Below are 24,944 nucleotides of genomic sequence, written 5' to 3' on the forward strand. Positions count from 1 at the left end.
GTCTCTCCAAAATGCGCTTCTACTTGGGTGGTTTTTAAAGCCTGTTTGTTTATTGCTACTATTGGTCCATTATCCCCTGAGAACACAACATTTTGTGGGGGGTCCTCCAGCCCAGGAACACAGGCTGCCCTTGGAAGCCAGGCTCTCCAAGTACATCCAAGTCTAAGTGCTTTGCTTCCTGCATCAGTACTTTTTCTGTGATCCTTCCCTTTCAACAAGCTCTCCAGTGACAGTCTAGGATAGAAATTAAAATGAAGCTACTTTTTTTGGTATTTTGTCTTAGTCATTCAACTGAGAGTTTTTCAGAAGGGCAATTTAAATTTTAATTAAAATTCAGGGCTCACAGGAGGTCTCACAGATGGGCTGCTACTCGTGTAGAAAGAAAATAAGTACAACCCAGTTGCACAGCCTAGCGTACCCCTGCCTCATCACTGGTTGTAGAACCCTATGTCAACATCTTCCCTGTCCCTAGGGACTAGGCATTAATACATTTCCAGCAAAAATCCAAAATACAATGAGATACCTACATTAATTACCCCAAAGCATTCAAATTTAAATTAATTGAGTATTTACCTTGTACTGAAAATAAATGGTGAGGAATAAATGAGGGGGGGGGAAGAAAAGAAAGAAAAAAATACATGATGCCTTACTCTAAGAAACTTCCAGAATTACATTTTAATTCCACTAAATAGACTCATTTTGCTGTTGAAATTTAGGTTTTCAAATATGGGAGGGATAGAATGTTTCAGAAGTCTTTCTAATTGTATGCTGTTATAGCCAAGTAGAATTTTGGTAAGTAAATGTTACTTACCAAACTTCTAAGAAAGTGAGTAGATTGTTATTCATTTTAGTAATCACATAGTAAAGGTCCTTTCAAATGTAAAAATTAAGAATGAAGACAAGGGAGAGCATTGCCAGCAGAAGTTGTAGTGAACAGGGAAAAGAGGAAGTTTCCTCCATGTGTTCTCTAGGTGGGTGTCTCTGGAGGAGCAACTATTGAGAACAAATATCTAGTTCACTGGATGGCATCTTCCAGGGACCTCAGCACACACACGTCACTGTTTTCCTTTGGTAGGTACTGATAATAGCTCATCAGTACAGCTAAGGATCTGTTCATATATTCAGCCTAGTGTGATGTGCATGTCTGTAGTCCCATCTCCTCAAGAGGCAGAGGCAGGAGAATCATGAGTTCTGAGCCAGCCTGAGAACAAGCAATGACGAGACCCTCTCAGTAATAAAACAGAATTTTTGAGAAGCAAAAGGATTTTAGCTCAGGCAGTACAGTGGCTGGCCAGTTTGTAAAACAAAAGACCTGGATGCAGCCCTCCGTACCGCAGAGAAGGAAAAAAACTTTCATTACAGAAATTCCATAGTGCAAAATCATTCTTTAGTCTCAAGAAAGAAAATAGTGTTTGCTATGAACTAAAATACTTAAAAAGGGGGAAAAAAAGTGACTCCAGGCCATATATTTCATCAAATTAAAAGCCATCTCAGGGGGAACTACTGGTAGTAGTAAGACTAATCAGTAATGTCTAAGCCTTGGCTCTGCTATCTACCTCAGAGCCTCACACAGAAATCCTGTCCTCTAACACTCTCTATCCGTCTGTCTGTCTCCCTTCTATTCAGGAAGGAACCGAGATTGGAGAGGCACAGTAGCTGCATCAAGGTCACACAGTTACTAAGTGACCGGGCCAAGTCTGTGTGAGGGCCAAGGCCAGTCTTCAGCCCGCCTTCCTGCCCTTCCCATGAGATAATGTGCTCTTCAAGCAAGGTTCATATTAGCCTCTGGATTGTTTCTCTGACTTGCTAAAGAAACCAAAAGTGTCTGGCCAACTTGCATCTCAAATTGTGCCTTCAAGTTTCAAAGTTATCTTTTAAAAAAGACTGCTGCTGCTAAATTGCCTCTGAAGAAAATGCCAGAAAGTGCTTGTTACCACTGCAAACAGCAACAAAACACTCTACAGTTCAAGTCTGCCCAACACCAAAACCATGTGTGCCAATGAGCTTCCTGTACAACACACAAAAGTTCAAGATTGTAGCAAGCATACGTCACTTCACTGTTCTAGTAGGCAGCAATTATAAAACCAAGAGAGAAAGAATGGGATGGTTACTGGAGAATTTTGGAAAAGAAGCGGTAGCAGGTGGATTGGTAAGAGAGCCAGAATTCAAAGTACCCACACTGGCACTGAATTTGCCACTTTTCCCCATTGACGTTCAGTTAGTATTTAGTACATCCCTCAAAACATTTGTGTTCTTAAAGGGAAATTACAAACAAAAATGTCCTTAGTTCTGGTTCAACAAACAAAAAGGTGGAGGGGAGGGTCTTCCGGCGCTTGATGAGAGAGATGCCACTTTTGTTTGCTTCTTTTTCCATGAGAAATATTCACTTATTATTTCTCCAAATATATTGTTTCCCATCTCCTTCTAGAATTCCTAAATCATATTTCTGGGTCTTTTGTTATTGTTTCACAAGAGTCCTCAAAACTCTGCTTCTTATTCAATCTTTTCTCTCTGTTGCTCAGATTACATAATTTTTATAGGTCCAGCTTCAAGTTCACTGACACTCTTCCTATCCATTTTAACACTGAGCTAACACTGAGTTAGCTTTTTTGTTATTGTTATATCCTGTAGGCCAAAACTGATATCCTGATTGTCTTTTATATATTCCATTTTTTGCTATGACTCCTGTACTTCCATTTGTTACTTATTGGATATTTGAATAATAATTCTTTAAATTTGTCAGGTAATCCTAGCGTCTTTGTCCTAACAGCACATCTGCTATTCCCTTTTTTCCTCCAATCCAGCTTTCAGCTGGAAACAAAAAACAAAACAAAATAAAAACTCTCATAGTTTCCTCCTCATGACCACTCATTCTTAGGAATTGGATTTCTCCTTTTCAACCCACCTATATATGTTCTGATGCCCAGGACATACTTGAATCTTTGCCCTACTCCTCTTTTCTGTCTATACTCACTTACTTGATTTCATCCCAGTTGTAGCTTTAAGTGTCATTTGTATACTGATAACTCACAAATTTACGTCTGTGGGTAGAACATCTCCCCTTTGCTTCTCTATCATATCTCCTCTTCTTCTCTTTCTCCTTTTCTTTTCTCCCACTCAACTCCCCTTCTCCTTCTTATTTATTCCACTCTAAAATATGAGACTGCTGTGGTTCTCTCAAAATACTGGGCATATTCCAGACTCACAGTTATTCTCCTTTGGACATTCTTTTTCCAAAGATCTACTCAGCTTCCTCCCTTATTCCCTGCAAGTCTTATCTCAAAAATCATCTTGCATGGACATCCTGCCCCCACAACCTAGTACAACATAGCCTAAGAGGTAATCCTTATGAAAAAATCAAGTACATTCCTTCAAGTAAATGCCTTATACTCTCAAGGCTTCCATTTCTTCATCTTTAAAAGGAAAACAGAACTGCTGCAGTCCACTTATGCAGTCCACTATAATGAAATAACATAGATTGGACAATTTCAGTGACCAGAAATATATCTGGCTTATGATCCTAGAATGTGAGAAATCCAAGATCAAGGGTGTCATCTGTAAGGGCCTCCTTGATGAGTTGTGACCCAGAATAGACAGAATCATATACTGAAGAGTACAAGAGAGCAGAGAGCAAAAGGCAACCAAACCTGCTTTTATAAAAACCCACTCTTGATATACCCATTTCTGCTATCATAGCATAACCCCACACGAGGAAGAATCATCATGACTGAATGACCTCTCATTAGGCCCTACTTCTCCACACTGCTACATTGAAGATTAAGTTTCCAATACATGACCTCTGGAAATACATTTAAACCATAGCAAGAACTATAGCAAGTTGGGAAAACTCAGTGAATCAGTTAATCAGTAGGAGAGGTGTCTGGCACTTGGCAAGAACTCCCATATTTAGTATATCAAAGGTGAAATGAGTTGTAATACACAATTATTTTTTTTTAATGCTACCAATTCACCGGGTGCTGTGGCTTACACCTGTAATCCTAGCTATTCAGGAAGCTGAGATCTGAGGATCAAGGGGCAAAGCCAGCCCAGGAAGAAAAGGACCTGAGACTCTTATCTCCAATTAACCTCTAGAAAATGGGAAGTGGGACTTGGCTCAAGGGTAGAGTGGTAGCATTGAGCTGAAGAGCTCAGAGACAGTATCCAGGCCCAGAGTTCAACCCCCACGAGCCAACAAAAAAAATAAAAAAATAAAAAATTCTTCCAATTCAAGCAGAAGATGAGATGCACTCTCCGTTATTTTTCATTGTTGTAAGTCAGTGTCTCAAACATGGCCCAACACATAGTAGGCCCCAAACAACATTTGCTAAGCAAACAAATGAATAGGCATATAAATGAAAAAAAGAAAAGAATATGCACAAAATACTCCTCACATTTCAGCTTCCTGTTTAGTTAGGATTACAAGTATGAGCCACCAACACTCAGCTAAGATGTGTGCTCATCTTAGATCAATCAGGAATATTTTCTTTATGCTTATAATCTTAGCTACTCAGTATTCTGAGATCTAAAGATAAGAGTTTGTAGCCAGCCTGGGCAGGAAAGTCCATGAGATCCTTGTCTTCAATTAGCCACTCAAAAGCCAGAAATGGAGGCACCAGCCTTGAGCAAAAAATCTCAGCAACAGCTCCCAGGCCTTGAGTTCAAGTCCTAGCACTGGCATATGCCAGAACACTTGCTGCCTGATTGCTGGAATGAATACCCTGTCAGTAGTCCCCTGCTCTTGAACTGTTACTTAGATCATAGCAGGAAAGGTACCAACACAGCCACAAAACATTATCCTCATGTTTGAAAGCCAGGAGCTGAGGTACACAAAATGGGGCATATTTTGCAATAAAATGTTATTGTGAACTCCATCACTAATGTTAACACATTAATAATTACAGCTGATTTTTTTTTTGCTAGTCTTGGGCTTGGGCTCAGGGCCTGAGCACTGTCCTTGGACTTTTCTCAAGGCTAGAGCTCTACCACTTGAGCCTCAGCACCACTTCCGGCTTTTTTCTATGTATGTGGTACCGAGGAATCGAACCTGGGTATTCGTGCATGCTAGGCAAGCACTTGAACCACTAGGCCAAACTCCCGGCCTACAGCTGATTTTTTAATTGTTTTCTTCTAGTTGTATATTTTCCAACTTGAAGTCCACATATGTACATGTACTTTCACATACAAATCACAACCTACAGGGAAATACTGGAAAGAAGGTAAGGGCATGAGTTATTCATATAATCAAGGGATATATAGATCATAGATCTACAACACACATCACAGATCACAAGGTACAGCTCATAGGCCTCTGTGTGGCTCCTGTGTGGGTAGAAAGTCATAGTATGCTGAGGCCAGGAGAGCTGAGGATGGTCCTCATGGCTGGGAGTCAGGAGACCCCTGAAGGGGGAAAACCTTTCCAGTTGAATGGTGACAAGCATTTACCAAGTGGCAGCAGAGCCCTGTTTGTATTCTCTCAATCCTAATTCTACATATGTTCTACCCTGACTCTCATTCAATGAGTGAGGGGACGGTAGAATTCTAGCGGAAAAGAATCCTTCAACCACTTATTCTCAAAGGTGACAAGTATCCTGGGAGAACCTTAGATGCGGTTGGCCTAGACTTTGGGAGTCTAGACATATACCAAAGGTCACACATAACAAAGGCTAACCCTCTGTGAAGAGGCATTGGCAGGGAAGGCCAAAGCAGCCAGAATATGAAGAGGGTCAAATCACTGAGGGTTCATCCTGCTTGTCCTCTGCCGGCACTGAGTCTTCACAGATTCCCTTTGAATGCTGCAGTCTTACTTCAGCTGTTCTTGGAAGTGCAGACAGAATCTTAGAAATCTGAGTTGCTCAAAGTATCAAAGTGGAAAGGAAGCTCCAGCCCCCATTTCACCTCGAGGACTAAAATGGAGAACAGAAGGCAGTAGAAATCACAGCTGAACGCAAAATTACATGGGATAGAATCACAAGCCATTCAGCTCCCCAAGTACAAGGTAGAATACCATTTTACCAGCAAAGATAACCTTGCTTTCAGAAGGTCATTCCTGGAGGGTCATGTGGGAATGTAGGCCAGTGTCTTCATGAGCTACAGCCAAGGCTGAGACTGGAGAACTGGCCACGGTTATAAGATATAAACCCCAGGAACCTCAGCACAGAGATCCCAATTCAGATGGTGACTGTCTTGTCACTGCTCTAGACAGGCCTCAGATTTTGGCCCACCTTTGCTTTCAGCCCCTTAAAGGCACTTTCTGGCCCATCATGACTCCTTCATATATAATAAGTTCACCAAAAGTACCTAGCACAAAATAGGTACTTAGAAATATGTGCAAAATGAAAAAATGAAATAGCTTTGGGCCTTAAATCTCACTCCATGAAATACTGATTTAATGTGGCTTATTTCTATTTTGTTTTAGAATGTATACCTAGAGTACAACTTTTCCCTTTAAATGCAAAAACATTAAATATAGAGATATTAATAAAGGATTTTTGGAAAGGTCCAAAAGAAACAGGCAGATTTAACCTAATGCAACCACATAGTAGGTTTGAGGGAGGAGATAAAAGCTAGGAGCTAAATCCCACAGAAGCAATATGAACAACTTAACACAGTCGTAAAAGTTTCTTTTCCATCAAGCTCTCCTATCCTGATAAACTATTTGAAATCATACCCCACTAGCTCACTGATCAAGATATAAGCAGCATCCATCAATATCTACAGTGACAGAAAGTTTTGTTCTCAATGCACAAAACAGATTTTTTTTCTCTTCCTTAAAGGTCCTGAATGCTACCATCACAGAGAGCAGGGAATTGAGCCCCAAGTACCATCTCCACGGGATAGGACTTTGAGGATAGTAGGCCAGGTGATGTCACCACAGGAGCAAAAGGTAGAAGAAGAATAACTAAAATCAACCAACCACTAAACAACAACAACAAAAACCCTGACAACTCTTTTGAGCCTCCATGGGACTTAGCAGCACCCGGCCTCATTACACATTTAAGAACTTAGGTCATTGCTAAAACCCCATAGCAACAAGCCATGGGGTGAATGGGGCTTTCCTTCTCTGAAGACAAGACAGCAAACTAGTCCACCTATCTCTTCACACAGCCCTATCCACGTCAACTGCCCAACACTGGGCACTTCTGCATTGAAGTCTGCCAATTCAAAAGGTTTCTACTGACAAAACCACCCCCCTTTACCCCTTTTACATTTATTGGGGATTTTTATTGCATTTTTACTGTTTTGTATCTGCTACCCAGGATCACAATTTTTTATCATTGTAAGATAAATTAGTCAGACAGGCAATGATGCATTTGGTTTCCACGACAACGCTTCATAAAAAAGTTCAACCTGCTACATTGCCACAGAGCACTTTGAAAATCATTTCCTAGCAACCCCATAGGGATCCAGAGACATGGGTCCTTTATCTCAGACCCAGAAGAGGATATACACAAAACAGATAAAAACAGGTCACTCAGCACAAACACTTCAAGTTGGTATGCTTCATTCGAGTGGGGAACAAAATAATTCCCAGTTCTGTCTGTAAGGAGATGCATGCAGCTGTATACAGTGGATGCCTCTGTGTCTTCTCAGCTGCAAGCTGCAGGAGACAAACTATATCCACTTTGACTAACTGGAAGACAAGTGATCACCATTGAATAGTCTATAAGTATTTAAGCATTGGTCCAGAAAAGAAGAACTTAAAAGCATCTATCTCTGTCCTTCTGAAAGATAACCAAGCTGTTTCAGATTTATTAGAAAACAATATGAATGAAGATAGGGTGAAAAAGAGAAGCCTGGCACTGATGACTCATGCCTGTAAACCTACTTACTCAGGAAGCTGAGATTTATGAAGACTGTGGCTTGACGCCAGCTCAGACAAGAAAATCCATGAGACTATTATCTCCAATTAATCAGCAAATTCCAGAAGTGAAGGTATGGCTCAAGTGGTAGACCTCCAGCCTGTAGCAAAAGAGCTTAGCAAGAATATGAAGCCCTAAGTTCACAGGGCTTGAAAAAAAAAGTGAAAAAGTACAGGGTTTAAGATACTTCATGACAAAGTTTACCAATTACAAGATGAGAATCTTGGCATAAATAAATATTAAATATGGTGAATTTTTATAAGAAACAAGAAACCGATGATTTTTAAATCTTGCAATAGTTTTCCAAAATAACACATTGTAAAATTAACACCAAGAAAGTGTGATCACTGAAAAGTTGATTTTTATGCAGTTAGTCTCCAATGGCAAATCACCATATTCTGACTTTGACAGCCTGTTGGCTAGTCTACTATTGGTACATTGGTACAGCCAGTGGGAGGCACTAAAGAAGCACTGGAGAGGATAGAAGTCACTTCTTCCTGCTCTGGTGCTCTGTGGTGGCAACAGCTCATGCCTTTATGAGGATAGCTCCTGCCAGAGGCCCTCAGCCAGAAGGACTGGTGAGGGCTTCATACACTTACCACACTAGTATAGTGCTGTCCCTTTTTCTCTGCTCACAACTCTGAGTAGAACATATACCAGAAGGCTCTTTATGAGAACCTACCCACTAAATTGTTTCCCTTGGGACACGGGAAAAATGATGTGACTTTGACAGCTGCAATCAGTTCTGAATTAACGTGTAGCAAAATCTTTTGTCACATAGCTCCTTTGTGACACTGTTGTCTTCTTGTCATTCCTGCTTTCTCTGCTTATCATAGAAAAAAATTTTAAAAATGTGATTTGAAATTCCCTCCTTGTAAGCCTAAGGCCTATCCTTTCCTACTGTTACTAGGGAACCGCCTTCAGAAGAGCAAAATGTTTTCTTCAAAAATGGTGTCAGCTGCTGGTGGGATTGTAAATAAGTTCAGCCACTCTGGAAAGCAGTGGGGAGGTTTCTTAAAGAACTGAAAGTAGACCTTCCCTACGATCCCGCCATATCATTCCTGGGCATCTATCCTGAACATCGTAACCCAGGATATGATAAGGACACCTGCTCAGCTATGTTCATCTCTGCACTATTCACAATAGTCAAGTGATGGAAACAATCCAGATTCCGTACTGCAGATGAATGGATACAAAAAATGTGGTATGTATATATATATATACATATATATATGTATATATATATACATATATATATATACAATGGATTTCTACACAGCCAACAGACAAGATAAAATAATGGCATTCACAGGGAAGTGGATGAACCTAGAGCAAATCATGTTGATTGAGACAAGTCAAGACCAAAGGAACAAAAGGCATATGGTATCCTTAATATGTGGCTATTAGATCCAAAAAGTACAAGAGCAATGACTCACTATTTGCGTACCCAATGCTATGGACATGGTATTGGAAATATAAACACAACTACATAGACAAAAAAATGTATGATTCTCTAGACATAATGATTTATTACATAGATTAATATGTATCTATGACATACAAACCCTCAGCCTAATTTTAATTATGTTCTAAAATCTAAGTGCCAGTGATTTTTTTCATATACTTTTATTGTAATTAATAGAAGGGTTACATTATATTTACCAGATACAATTACTGTGCATTACTTCACAAACACTGACACCCTTTTTCATGTCTTAGTCCCCATTTCCCTCCTCCCACCCCCGCCTCTCATCTTGTTTCCCCCCTCTTCCCTATCCTATTTCAAATAACCAAATAAGCATATATACAATATATCAGATAACAAGGTAAAAATACTTTAACCATATGACATAAACAAGGGACAGCAAAAGAGATGAGAGATAACATAGTACATTAAGGACAACAATCACTCATATGGCTTTTGATTCTATATTCTGGAGACTCATTTGGCATCATCTTATATGGCCTTATGTATCTAGGTTTTGCTCTATTGTAAATCTCTGCTAGGACAGCCCAAGGTTTCTACTGATTATGACAAATAATGGAAACCATTGTGCCTATGTTCCTTTGAGTCTGGCTTACTTCACTAAATAGGATTTTTTCTAAGTCTTTCCATTTGCTTAAAAATTGGGTGATGTTGTTCTTTGACAGCAGCATAGAATTCCATTGTGTACAAATACCACATCTTGTTGATCCACTCATCAACTGAGGGACATCTGGGTTGGTTCCATATCTTTGCTATGGTAAATAGTGCTGCAATGAACATTGTTGTGCTAGTGGATTTAGTATGTCCTTCCTTAACCGTATGTGTGTTGTCAGGCCCAAGGGCCTCTTCCATCCTTGTTAAGGGGAGTGCTAACCTTCTCTCCTTTCATATAACACACCAGTGATTGAATATAGAGATTCCCTTCTTGAATATTCTGTTTGTTAAATACATCATTTGAAATATGATGTAAAAATCAATGTTAATAAATTCTTTAAGTAAAAAAAAAACTGTGTCAGGTCTGGTGTAATCAATCCTAACTACTCAGGAAGCTGAGATCTGAGCCAGCCTGGGCAAAATGAAGCCATGACACTCTTTTCTCCAATTAATCTATAGAAAATGGGAGTGGGGCTGTAGCTCAAGGGTAGGGTGGTAGCCTTGAGCTAAAGAGCTTAGGGACAGTGCCCAGGCCAGAGTTCAAGCCCCATGAACCAACCCCCCCCCAAAAAAAAATGTGTCAGGCAAAAGAAGAAAATTACTTAATCCAACCAAGAAAAGTAGAAAGACTTGAAAGATGGAAAGGAGATGTTCTCAAAGACCTTTCCTAATTCCTTTTAAACTGAGTTCTTGTTACCTGGCTTGTTTCCTTTGCTGTGTTGCCATCTTTCCATATAGTCAGCTGTATCTGCCTTCAAACCAGCTGGGAGAAAATGTATTCCAAAACAACTATACAAGAATTTGGTATGGATTATTTACTTGAGAATTATCTTACTATTCCCTCTGCATTTCCAAGACAAATATCAAGAACTGACACTGTGTGGCTCAATTCACCCAAACCAGTGCATTCAACTGTAATGTTTTCAGTGATGATGCGTTAATGTTACCATTTAATTTGCAAACCAAATCTGAACATTAGTTGTAGAAAGGTAATTTGTAAAAAATGGCAACCATCATCTCGGCTATACAGTGCAAACAGCATGTGCTCCGTAGCGCCTCCTGTGGGTGGCAATAAGTCTTGCTTTCCCTCAAAATCCTACCAACTGCTTCTCCTAGAAGTGAGTCTCAGTCTCAACTCTTGAATCTGTATCCACATTGACCATGAAGCTTCTGCCATATGCATACTGGAAAGGCCCCATGGATTTGTGTTTCCAGAACTCTCTGACATAGCTCTACAAGGCAGATCTTTCAACGAAGCCTTTGGACTTGCCTTCCTGAGCTAAAAAGCTATAGTGTAAAAAAGACTCATAAGGAACACCAATACAATTATTCTGAAAGCCTTCTAAATCTAACAGCTAACTGAGGTCCAAATTCATGTTCACTACTTTATCTTGTTCAAATACCCTAAATCAGCCACCAGGGAAATGCACATCAAATCACATAATATATGTGGAAATGTGCACATGTCCACTAATGTGTGGAGTAAACAAAACACAGGAGACTCCTACAAAGAAAATCTACACAGTAGTAAAGAGGAAAGAGGAATGTAATCCTAAGTCCAAGACCCTGTCTCAGTCAGTAGCCAAGTATGGTGGTGGTCACCTATCATCCCATCTATATAGGAGGCAGAAATCAGGGGAATTACAGTATTAAGCCAGTACAAGCACAAATGTTTGCTAAGACTGCAATTTTTCAACAGGAAAAGCTGGGTACAATGCTTCCCATTGGTCATTACAGGTACATGGGAACCAGGCTGGCCAGAGGAAAAGTAAATACCTCTCTCAAAAGTAACCAGAGCATCCAGACACTGATGGCTCACACCTGTAATCCTTGCTACTCAGGGGGGCAGAGATCTGAGGATAACAGTTCAAATCCAATGGAGGCAGAAAAATCTGAGATTCTTATCGCCAATAAAAACTACTCAGAAAAAGGCAGAAGTAGAGCTGTAGATATAGTATAGTCCTAGCCTTGAGCAAAAGAATCTCAGGGCCAGGGCCAGGTCCTGTGCACATGCACAAACATACACACACACACACGCACACACACACACACACACACACACACACACACACACACACACACACACATACACACAGCAAAAAGAGATGTATGGCTCAAGTGGAGAGCTCCCACCTAACAAACACCAAGTTCTGAGTTGAAGTCCTACCACCATCATGATAAGAAAAAAAATATTCTAAGCTAGGCGTGGTCTCTCATGCCTGTAATCCTAGCTACTCAGGAGGCTGAGAGCTGAGGATCCAGGTTCAAAGCTGGCCGGGGCAATAAAAAGCCAAGAAACTCTTGTCTCTATTTAATCACTAGAAAAGGGGAAGTGGGCCTGGGGCTCCATGGATAGGGTGGTAGCCTTGAGCTGAAGAGCTCAGGGACAGCACTCAGGCCCAGGGTAGGGCAGTAGTCTTGAGCTCAAGAGCTCTCAGGGACAGCTCCCAGGCAGAGTTCAAGCCCCCTGACCCCCCCCCTCCAAAAAAATATTCTAGAACTGGACACAGTGAATACCAATAGTCCCTACATTATAATGGTTTGATCTGCAAGATTTTAGTCTCTATAGAGTCAAAACAATATGCTTTCAATAGAATTAGAGTTTCAGATGTTGTTTCCTAGGCTTTAACATGGTAGACTCTCTTCAAGGCCTCAGCAGCCATCCAGAACCACAGCAGAAACAAAGGGTCAGTCTGCAGTACACAGTATTGCCAAAGGACTTTAGTGTCCTCTTCTGTATTTTTATATCTCATCTTGCCTATAAAATGCTCATCTGTGTGAGTTCATATGAGATAACCAGCTCTTTACTATAAAATAGGCTTTGTACTAGATGGTTTTGCCCAATCGTAAAGCTATTAGCATTCTTAGCATATGTAAGTAGGCTAAGCTAAATGATGATTTATAGTAGGTGAGACATATTAGTGACATGACATAAGTATGTTTTCAACTTATGATGGCATGGTTGGAGTATGGTCCCATTGTAAATTGAGGCATATCAATCTGTACCAAAAGCCACAGAATTGTATGCTTTTTGACTCAGATTTGAGAGTTATATCTCCATCTTCAAGAAAAAGTCAGCTATGTGACACTTTCTATCAAGCAAGTAGTATCACCTGCTTACAAATGGTAGATGATGATATTCCAAGTGTTAAACAAAACTGGCAGATAGAGGCTCTCCATCTTTGGCCTGGGTTTACTAAAATCTGATACTAAATTTCTCTTATTGAAAAGCTTGCAAGAAAAATGAATATTTGACTCTAACGCCTACGAGGGGAACATATGGTTTAACTAGAAAGTGAATTTACATAGGTTCATTGATTGAGAATATAAGCACTGTAAAAAAAAAAATGTCATGAAGCCGGACATAGTGGCTCAAGCCTATAATCCTAGGAGGCTGAGATCTGAGGATTGAGGTTCAAAGCCAGCCCAGGTATTAAAGACCTTGAGACTCTTATCTCCAATTCATCACTAGAAAAGGGGAAATGGGTCTGTGGCTCCTTGGGTAGGGTGGTAGCCTTGAGCTGAAGAGCTCAAGGACAACACCCAGGCCCAGGGGTAGGGCAGTAGCCTTTAGCTGAAGAGCTTAGGGGACAGCACTGAGGCCAAGAGTTCAAGCCCCGTGACCTATGCATACACAAAAAAATGTCATTATGTTCTCCTATAGTCAATCACGTGACTTATAAACTTACATAAATCAAGACATGCCCTTTTCATGCTTTCCTTTCCTTCCACCTCCTCTTTCTCCTGACCCCCAACAAGACCATACTGCCAAAAGTAAGCCAGAAGCCTGGCACCAGTGGCTCACACCTATAATTCTAGCTACTCAGGAGGCTGAGATCTTAAGCCACCATATGCAGGAATGGCCATGAAATGATTATCTTTAAATAAATATCAAAAAGCCAGGAGTGGAGCAGTGGCTCAAGTGGTAGAGTGCTACCCTTGAGTTCAAGCCCCAGGACCAGCACACACACACAATAAATAAAACCTATGCTAAAATTAAATGGCATTCTAGACTACACTATCTCCCACTCTGCCTTGTCCAAGCCTCAGCTAACTTCCTAATTTAAAAAATAAAAATGCGGGCCGGGAGTTTGGCCTAGTGGTTAAAGTGCTTGCCTATCATGCATGAAGACGCGGGTTCGATTCCTCGGTACCACATACATAGATAAAAGCCAGAAGTGGTGCTGAGGCTCAAGTGGTAGAGCTCTAGCCTTGAGAAAGTCCAAGGACAGTGCTCAGGCCCTGAGCTCAAGCCCAGGACTGGCAAAAAATAAAAAATAAAAATAAAAATAAAAATGCATTCTCTCCTTTCTATAGCTACAACTTTAATACAGACCCTTTTCACAAAACATCTGAACTGTTGCAAAAGTTGCTAACATTTATCTTCCACCCCAGTGAAATCATAACTCTACATCACTCTCTTGCTTAAAATCGTCCATATGTCCTCTTGAAAAACTCCTCATTCTTTGGACCAGCAAATGAGAAACCAAAGTCTTGCCCTTACCTTTCATTTTGCCATTTCTGACTTTTTCCACATGTCTTCCACAGAACATAGGTACATACGGTTCCAGAGACAGGACTGGTGCTCTGGCAGGCCACCAGACTTCAACTCCTCTACACTGCTCATGCTCTCTCTGCATAGAACCAGTCCCTCCTTCCTCTCCCCAATAACATCTCCACACTAGGTGAACCCTTACTCTAGGATGTACTCTGAGATGTAAACAATGCACTGAGAAGCCATTTCCATGCCAGGCTGGATTAGATGTTCTTCTTTTCTCCTCTTTCTTCAACACTACATCTTACAGCTGTTACAAATCCACAGTAAACACCTATGACTGGTACACTACCACAGCCCCACTGATGCCCATTTCCTGGAATTCAGATCCTTGTGGAATACTGCCTTCTACTAAGATTGGACTTACCAGTAGGCTTTCTCTTGCTGGCTTTGATAGGGCATGCTGCCATGTTAGGGCTATCAATGTGACAAGAAATTGAGGGTAACTTCCAGACAACAAATCCAAGACCTGAAACATCAGTTTAACAGCTATGGCAGAGCCAGATACTACAACCACTGAGATGAACATAAAGGTTTTTAGCCAGGCACAGTAGCTCATGCCTGTAATCCTAGCTACTCAAGAAGCTGAGCTCTGAGAATCAAGGTTCAAAGCCAGCCCGGCTACTACACACTACACTCTGTGAGACTCTTATCTCCAATTGACCACCAGAAAACTGGAAGTGGCACTGTGGCTCCAGGGGTAGAGCAGCAGCCTTGAGCTGAAGAGCTCAGGGACAACACCCAGGCCCAAAGTCCAAGCCCCACAAAGGACCAAAAAAAAAAAGATTTTTTTTTTAACCAGCTAACCCTTCAAAGGACACCGAGCCAATGGTCAACATCTTGACTGAGGCCTTGTGAGATATCCTGAAGTAGAGGACTAAGATGGGTTACACTAGGAGTGCTGATCTACTGAAAGGGATAATAAATGTGTTTTGCTAAGCTTCTACAAATTATAATGTATTATATAGCACAGATAAGTATGTATTTGCATGTTACCCTCCATTCCAATGAGAACACAGACTTCCTTGGAAAAAGGATTATCTTATTCATCATTGCATTCCTAAGTCTAATGATGGTACTTGATGATCAATTTATCACAGCATCTCACTCAATCATATACAGTACTGGAGCCAAGAAACCACCTTGAACATTGCTAATTGGAAATATAAATTTATATTTCATGATGTATTTATATATGGAAAAAGAATGAGAACTGCTTACCAAAACATTTAACAACAATGTTATTGATATTAAATAATAGCATATTATTTAATGTTATTAAATAATAACATTGGAAAAAGTACCACTATAGATTCATCAGATATGTGATTCTATTACAGAGGCAGAATCAGATCTTCCCATCTCAGCTTTCAAGAATACAAATCAAGTTAGGTACTGCTGGCTGATGCTGTAATCTTGTTGCTTGGGAGGCAGAGATAGGGAGGATCATGGTTTGAAGCCAACAGGGGCAAAAAAACAACCAAACACACACCTTTGCCATATCCAATTTCATCCCATTTCAGTTATTGCTGGGTACAATAGTATAAGCCTGTCTGTCATCCAGCTAACAAGATCAACATAGATAGATTACAGTCTAGGCCAAAACTCAGCAAAAGGACCGTATTTCAAAAATAACCAGTCCTAAAAGTGTGGCAAAAGCAGTAGAGGGCCTGTCTAGAAAATGTGAAGCCATGAGTTTAAACAAACAAACATAAAAAGAATATATATCCTTGTGTCTCCATGTGTTACATCCCTAACAGGCAAGAAAAATATATATATATATATATTGCTTTTAGTTCTTCATGACCAACCCCACAATAAGGTGTGAATTTTACTCTAAGTTCTCATGAAGGCTCAGGAAGTTTTTTGAAACAGTCTGTGTGCTGAGCCCCACGGTGCTCCATGCTGGGTAAATGCATGGAACCCTAAGGCAAGTGGAGAGCCAAACCACAGAATAAAGAAGAAGAAACCCAGCATGTTTGCAACTGAAAGGACAAGCTTTCTAGAAAGTTCATCTCAGAGCTCTCTCAACTCCATGAAGACCAAACTGGAGCTGTCAAGCTGACTGAAGCAGACAAGAGTAGATCTGACTCACAGAGAACTCTCTGCTAACAATTTTAACTTTGAACATGCATTAAAACTATATTTACAGTCTTACATTTCTTAGAGAACCGAAGAATCCCATAAAAGTTTCTATGGGACAGGTAGAAGTTATTGCTCTGACTAGGCAAATATGTCCTTTCTAGAAAACATTTCACCACTTTATGAAATCCTTAAAAAAAATCAATAGGAACTGGATGAATAAGCTACAATATACCCATCTGTATGACACAGCTATAAAGGAATGTGGAACATTTTTATGAATGACAGTGATCTCCACAATGTACTATTGTGTGAAAAAGGAAAATGCAGAAAAGAAAATAGGTATAATCTGTGCAGCTGACATATAGAAGACATAAAAATAAGTTTGTGCGTAAAACAGCAGTATAAAATCCATAAAATTTTTAAATACAATCAGGTACCAGTAGCTCACATCTATAATCCTAGATATTCAGAGGGAAAAGATTTGAGGACTGAGGTTCAAAGCCAACGTAGGGGGAGAAAAAGCTATGAAACTCTATCTTCAAGGCATCCTGAGTTTAAGCCCCATTACTAACAAAAAATGTTTTAAACATAGTTACTTATAGGATAGAGGGTATTGAATGTAAAATATGATACAACTTTAACTTCCCTCAAACATATGTTTTAGGAAATATGTAAATAATATCTGTAATATTAAAAGTTGTTAAAACTAGAACAAGAGGAACACATCTAATTGTCAAGTAACAACTGTTTGACTAACTGCCGAACAGCTACATAAAAGGAACTGAGTAAATTATTTAAGGCACCCCAATTTTCAACTGGGAGTTATCCTATCACCAACAATCAGTGAAAATTGCTTTTAGTTATCACAAAGATCATAAACTTGTATTGATCACTGATGTTCTGAGACACGTGTGCACATGTTTGTTTTACCAGGCAGAACACATGATGAGTGATTAAGATGCTGCTCTCAACCAGGAGTTTATATCATAAGGAAAAGAAAAAAGGAATATTGATGAAGTTAAACACTAGCTGCCTTACATCTGAATTGGAAATCTAAAGCCAAGATACACTTTTATCTTTAAGAATTTAAGTACTTATTTCTAGATACAGTGGATTTAACCTGTAATCCTAGCCACTTGGGAAGTAGACACTGGGGTATCATGGTTTGAATCGAAATTGAGGAAAAAAAACAGAAGTTCATGTCTCCATTGCACCGAATGGCTGTGTGCAGTGGCACAGACCTGTCATCCTACTGACAAAGGGAGGTACACAGATAGGAGGAGCATGGTCCAGACCTACCTCAGCACAAACTATCTAAAACAACTATCACTGGTTATCACAAATAACCAATTCAAAAAGGTCCTGGCAGTGCAGCTCAAGTGGTAAAAGCACCTGCAAAGCCCTGGGGCTCATCACCAAAAGCAAATAACAAAAGCAAAGATTTAGTCCCTGGCTATGTCTACTTTAAAAATTCAGAAATGAACAATTCATTAATAGCAAGCACCACACTGCCCAGATCATGCTTCTAAATCTCATTTTAAAATAACAAGAATTAGGCTCCCAGGAGAAAGGGCTGATTCTAGATCAAGGACAGAGAATGAACATGATGAACCTGAAACATCTTGTCAGAAAAAAAAAGAATAAGACCTCTACAGAACATTACATCAGCAAAATGAGAAGGTTCCATAACCTACCCTGGCAGGACAACCAAACATCAGTGAGGACAGTGGCTGCGATGGACACAGACACATCCAGTGCTTATAAACTCACAAACTCATAACAATACCAACAATATTTCAAGAGTTAACTTTAAAACATATCACAGACTAACTCATTTTGCAAACTGATAAAGAGCACGGACAATGAAGCAAACATTTTCCTGCCTTTCCCAAATGAGCTGTACCTGAGGATGACAAAATAGGAAGGGAGGTTTCTCTTTATAAAATCACTCCAGGAGAGTATGGAAGGAAAGATGGGGGGGGGGGGGCTTTGCCACCCTGAAGTATCTCATGGATTTAGGCAACATTCTGCAATGGTGGCTAGCATCACAGAAAGACAGTACGCATTTTATGCTCCCTGACGGAAGGATAGAACAGTGCCTATCAAGTAAAGACTATCAAGTAAAGAAGTAAACTCAAGTCCCCTCAAGCCTCTACCAATGTACAGGGAAGACAGAACCAGGAGCATGTGGTCAATGACCCCACAGGAATGTAATCAACAAAATCCAGAGTGTGGGAAACTCCACGGGATGGATGACCCACTTTCTTCAACAAATAAACTGTAAGGGAGAGACGGGAAAGGGGGAAGACTTACAGTCCAAGAATCAAACTCAGACAATGACAAATGCTGGCAGGGCTATGGAGAAAGAGGAACCCTACTGCACTGCTGGTGGAAATGTAAACTAGTTCAGCCACTCTGGAAAGCAGTGTGGAGGTTTCTTAAAGAATCGAAAGTAGACCTTCCCTACGATCCTGCCATATCACTCCTGGGCATCTATCCTGAACATCATAACCCAGGATATGATAAGGACACCTACTCAGCTATGTTCATCTCTGCACTATTCACAATAGCCAAGCAATGGAAGCAACCCAGATGCCCTACTGCAGATGAATGGGTACAAAAAGTATGGTAGATAGATATATACAATGGATTTATACACAGCCAACAGACAAGATAAAATAATGGCATTCGCTGGGAAGTGGATAAAATTAGAGCAAATCATGTTGAGAGAGATAAGTCAAGACCAAAGGAACAAAAGGTGCATGGTATCCTTAATATGTGCATATTAGATCCAAACAGTACAACAAGCTATGACTCAATAGTTGGATACCCAAGGTTATGGACATGGTCTTGGAGATATAAATATAACTACATAGACATAAAAATTTATGATAGGCTATATAGTCCATAGACATAATGTTTTATTACATATATTAATATGTATCTATGACATGCAAACCCTCAGCTTACTTTTAATTATGTTCTCAAATCTAAGTGCCATTGATTGTATATAGAGATTCACTGCTAGAATACTTGTTTGTTAAACATGACATTTGAAATATGATATAAAAAATCAATGTTAATAAAAATCTAAAAAAATGTCCAAGAATTATCTGAACCACTTGCAATGGTTGGATCTTATTCTAAAGATGATTTCAAACAAAAAATTAAGTGAAAATATGGATGTGATAGGAATGTTAGAGCAATGTCTTGGTATCTGATAATACTAAGATTTATTTTAATTTGGTGGTATGCTAATAGTTTTAGAGTTATGCTTTCTAATATATCTTGTCTTTCAGAGTTACATGCTGAAATAGTCACCACTGAATTAATAGGATGTTTTAGATTTGCTTTAAAATAATTTAGGAGTAGGAAGACAGTGGGTGGTATCAATAAAAAGAATAGGTGTCATGTACCTGAAATGTCAGAATACCTTTCTTCTCTTCTTTTTATATATCTAAAATTATTTAATGATAAAATATTAAATGATGAATGTTCAAAATCTATTTATATATTGTTTTCCATGACAAACAACAAAGCGAACACTACGCCATATTCAAAGCAAGTCTTATGAACTCAGTATTTCAACTATTGTTTGTTGATTAAGACGCACTGTATTAATAAAGTACTTTGCTGAACTGCCATTGAAGTAATAATTTTCTATACATCTACTCAATGATAATTTTAAAAAGTAAAAATTGTAGAGAAGTCACAGAACTGAAAATATGGTCCACATGAGATTACAACCTCATTTTCTCTGACTTCCAGTCCCAAGTGATTTACAAGAAAACCAGAAAACACTCCACTTACATTCAGCATGGGGATATCAGCATAGAAAACTGTTCGAGACAGCACTGGAAGATACACAGAGCAAAACAAGGATGGAGGCAGAGATGGAGAAACTGCAAGGATGAAGGAGTAGCATCCGGGTCAAGAAAATACTCCAAGTTACAACTCATAGCTCATACCTGTGCCAACCAGCTGTGGGCCATCACCCTGCAGCCCCCTGGACAGGGGCTGTTGTTGCCTTTTTCTATCTTCTTGCCAATGATTCCTTATGGAATCTAAAAGGTGACCACTGGGCCAAGAAGCCGGGAATTTAGTTGAATTTGGTGGGGGGCGGGTGAGAGGTGTGGGAATCAAACTAAGAGATAAATAACCGATACAACTTCTTGCCAAGCTCCAATGTCAAATTACATTAGATTGATGTATAACCTTGATGTAAAGTTTCCCATTCCATTATGGCAACTACTTGTGTGGCCAATATACATTTGAAATACAACTAGTGCATATTGAGATGTACTGTAATTATGAGACATATTCCAGATTTAATTCCAAAACTGAATATAAACTATCTCTTTAAATTTTTATAGTCCATATAGGTTAAAGTGATAATCTTATTAATATATTGGTTAAGTAAATACTTATTAAATTTTATTCTACCTATTTCTTTTTAATTCTTTAAAAATGGGACTAGGGGTGGGGGATTCAGCTCAGTAAAAGATCACTTGCCAGGCAAATATAAGGCCCTGAGTTCAGTCCTCAGCTCTGTGAAAAATAAAAATATATATAACAATAGAAAATTCTAATTCTACACAGAAGATTTCATCTGTGACTCACATTGCAATTCTATTGACCAGTGCTGCTCTAGAGCTGCAGCCTATACACAACATAACCCAGGTATTCCCAGCTGTCGACTCCACCAGACTTTATATCAGTTCTTAGTCAGTTCTCTTGGATTCTATCTGTATCAGGCATCTGTGAGTTCCAGGCTTAAAAAGCTGGACCTTAATTCTGCCTCTGGCATGTAAACATGATGGTATCGGTGATGACGTATTTGACTGTTGTTTAGTGACTTACCTCTCAGGCTGGTGTCTCCAACAGAAGGGCTTCATCTCAAGACCTCGATCCCTACACTCGAACTCCTACCATCAGCCAACATGATGTAATGCTTTATAAACAATAAAAACATCTCAAAGAACTATGCCTGATTCATTTTTATATCTGTCCCCCTAAACAGACAGTAGAGCCTATGTAAGATAGGAAACACACGCACACCACTCTGAGAGTCTAGCAGGTGTACAGGAGCTGTAACTCTGTTATTATTGAACCAATGCCTGGGCAATGTATTATTCTTACTTTGTAGGGTGTTACCCATATTTTCCAAGGTCATAAAGTTTATTCAGGGCAAGGCTGGAACTCAAACAAAGGCCAGCAAGTACCTTTCCATCATCTCATATTATCTATATGCAGCTAGAAAAATTATAAGAAGCATTTAGCACCAGTGGCGCATGCTTCTAACCCTAGCTCCTCAAGAGGATAAGATCTCGAGGATCAGTTTGAAATCAGCCTATACAGTAAAGTCCATGGGATTCCATGTCCAAAATGTCCAACAAAAAGTGGGCTGGACAGAAATGGTGCTGAGGTTCAAGTGGTAGAGGTCTAACTTTGAGGAAAAAAGACCAAGGACAGTGCTCAGGCCCTGAGTCCAAGCCCAGGACTGGCAAAAAAGAAAAAAAATGGGCTGGAGGTGTAGCTCAAGTGGTAGAGTGCCAGCTGAGCAAGCAAGCCAAGGAAGACTTGAAATTCAAACTCAGTACTCACACATGTGTATGCACAGACACATGCATACACATGCACACACACATACAAGAAGAACACTATAATTGCAATGAATTAATATATAGTATTACAAACAAATAACAAAAAAACCTTGCCATTTTAGTAGAATGCCTGAGAATCAACTCCTTATTTAAGAAACTAGAAATAAAAGAGGGAAATATATGTACTTAACCTACCTTTCCAATATAGAAAGTATTCCTAGGGAAACAATAAGTTGGTAAGAGAAAGGTTCTTTCAAGAGTTAATGTGGCTGATAAATGAAAATGAAATGGCAGGACAAGAGTATTACCATTTCACTGATGACTAACACGTGGAAGCAGTGATCACAAGGACTTACATGTTCAAGTGAGAATACGATGTTATCTAAACATTGACTAGTGCCAGGCATGACAGCTCACACTTGTAAAGCCATCTACTTGGGAGCTGGAAACGGGAGGATACTGGTTCAAGGCAAACCAGGCAAAAGTTAACATGAGACAACCTGAAAAATAAGCTAAAAATCAAAAGGACTGAGGGCATAGATCAAGTTGGTAGAATGTCTACCTAGAGAGTGCAAGGCTCTGAGTTCTAACCTCCAAAAATATGTTTACCCTACTCTCATCCTCCAAAACCAAGTATAATCTGATCAAATCTCCAAGCTTAACTATTGGTTTCTAGAAGATAAAGAAGGAAGGCAAAGATGTTAAATACATCACAGGAATGCAACATGTAAAATGCAGATCAGGAGAAAGTCTTCAGGACAAGTTACTTAAATTCCTCAAAAATAAATTTTAAGTGGAAAGCAAAAGAGAGAAAGGAAGAGGAAACCTACAGATTAAAATGACTTAAGAGACATATCAATCAATAAACATAAATAACGAACCAATTAGAAAAATACGACTGAAATTAAGTACTTATTAAACTGTTGGTGTTTAGTGGTTTTGTGATTCATAAAGAGTTCTTATGATTAAAATATACATACTGGCTGGGCTCATGCCTGACATCCCAGCTACTCAGGAGGCTGAGATGTGAGGCTCACAGTTCAAAGCCAGCCCCGTCAGGCAAGTCCCCATGAGACTTTTATTTCCAATGAACCACTCAAAAAGCAAACAAACAACAACAACAACAAAAACCATACTGGAAGCCAGGGACTAGCGGTTCACACCTATAATCCTAGCTACCTAGGAGGCTGAGATCTGAGGATTGCAGTTCAAAGCCAGCCCAGGCAGGAAAGTCTATGAGACTCATATCTCCAACTAAACACCAGAAAAGAAAAAGTGGAGGTATGGCCCCAAATGGTAGAGTGCTAGCCTTGAACGAAAGAGCTCTGGGACAGTGCGCAGGATCTGTGTTCAAGTCCCACAAATGACCAAAACAAGAATGCATATTGGGCTGAGGGCATGGCTCAAGTAGCAGAGCAATTTCCTCAAATGCTCTGGGACTCTTAGGTTTCAATCCCCAGTATACCAAAATGAATAAATAAATAAAACTACTACTAAAAATATGCTTTCAGGATATTAGAAACACCTCTACTTACCTGTAGGTAAAATAACACAAGGAAGAGGCAACCATGACCCAGCCCCATGAGCCCCCTGTGTCTGCTTCCTGTCTAGCACTGTGGGGGTTAATAACACCACCTGAGCCTCTGGTCTCTGCAGATCATCCAGGATCACTTCTCACAACTAATCCCTGACAAACACTCCCTGAAGGAACTCCCCAAGTTCTCCCTCACCCTCTAATTAAACCCATTCTTCCCAAAGGATATGCATATGAAAGAAACAAGTTCTGATTCAATTTTATGTTTCTCTCACAGCAGAATTTTTAACACTGTAAATACACCTTTTTAGACTAACCTAGAAACCTAAATGCCACATATAAATAGCATTGTTTCTATCTAAGCAGCTAAGTGCCTTACAATCTGGCTTTTTTGTTTTCTGGAGTTTATTTAGCATGGGGGGGTGGGAGTGGTTTTGAAGGAATATCGTGTAATCTGCTTGTAAAAGTGGTGGTTGCCTATTTTATTAACCCAAAGCATTTCCTGACTTACTTATTTTAGTATTCAAAATTCTCACTTCTGGCATAAAGAAGACATGGGGGTATTTGGTCCTAACTGGAAACTCTAAACAAGTAAGGGGAGGAGGAGCATGCCATGTCTGCCTGGACATACAGCAGCCTCTGGGGGGGTGGGAGGAAGGCACCATCAACCAAGTACCTGCAGTCACTGACCAAGCATATCTTTTGCTCCATTCTCTCTTTAGCCATCATTCTTGCTCATATTATGTTTTCTTGATTGTGGAAAGAGACTTCTAGTCTCATCCCAGAACACTGAGGGTGGGTTCTGATTCCCTCACATGCAGTTTCTGAGATAACACCACTCACATGAGTTAAAGACCACTAGTGGGAGATGTCATGACTGGCCCTCATAAACCTGCTCTGTGGTGAGTGAGACACAGTGACACACAGGCCCATGCCTGCAATCCCAGCAGACGCTGGAGGCTGAAGCAGGAATTCAAGGAGAGCTGAGCTGGCTACATATTAAGTTTCAGATCAACCGGAGCTACTGGGGAAGACAGTGTCTCCAACAAATCAACCAACCTACTTTCATCTCCAACCATTTCCCTGGCTATGACTCCTTCAGCAGGAGTCTTGATATAGATAAAAGCCCTACCTAGCCTGAACTCTGGTCATCACCTCCAGATCCCTA

General features: G+C 39.9%; 1 protein-coding gene and 1 non-coding gene across 4 annotated transcripts in view; both read right to left on the minus strand.

The window, feature by feature from the left end:
* Positions 1 to 24,944, minus strand: part of Pde8b (phosphodiesterase 8B) — a 189,356-nt gene that overhangs the window by 130,504 nt on the left and 33,908 nt on the right. The gene's annotated exons all lie outside the window — the stretch shown is intronic.
* LOC150064322 (U6atac minor spliceosomal RNA) lies at positions 10,120 to 10,241 on the minus strand. The gene has a single exon (XR_016535324.1). It is a non-coding gene; the product is annotated as a U6atac minor spliceosomal RNA (small nuclear RNA).

The sequence above is a fragment of the Megascapheus bottae genome, chromosome 4 (assembly GCF_031878675.1).
Source record: "Megascapheus bottae isolate mThoBot1 chromosome 4, mThoBot2.hap1, whole genome shotgun sequence".
NCBI classification, from domain to species: Eukaryota; Metazoa; Chordata; class Mammalia; order Rodentia; family Geomyidae; genus Megascapheus; species Megascapheus bottae.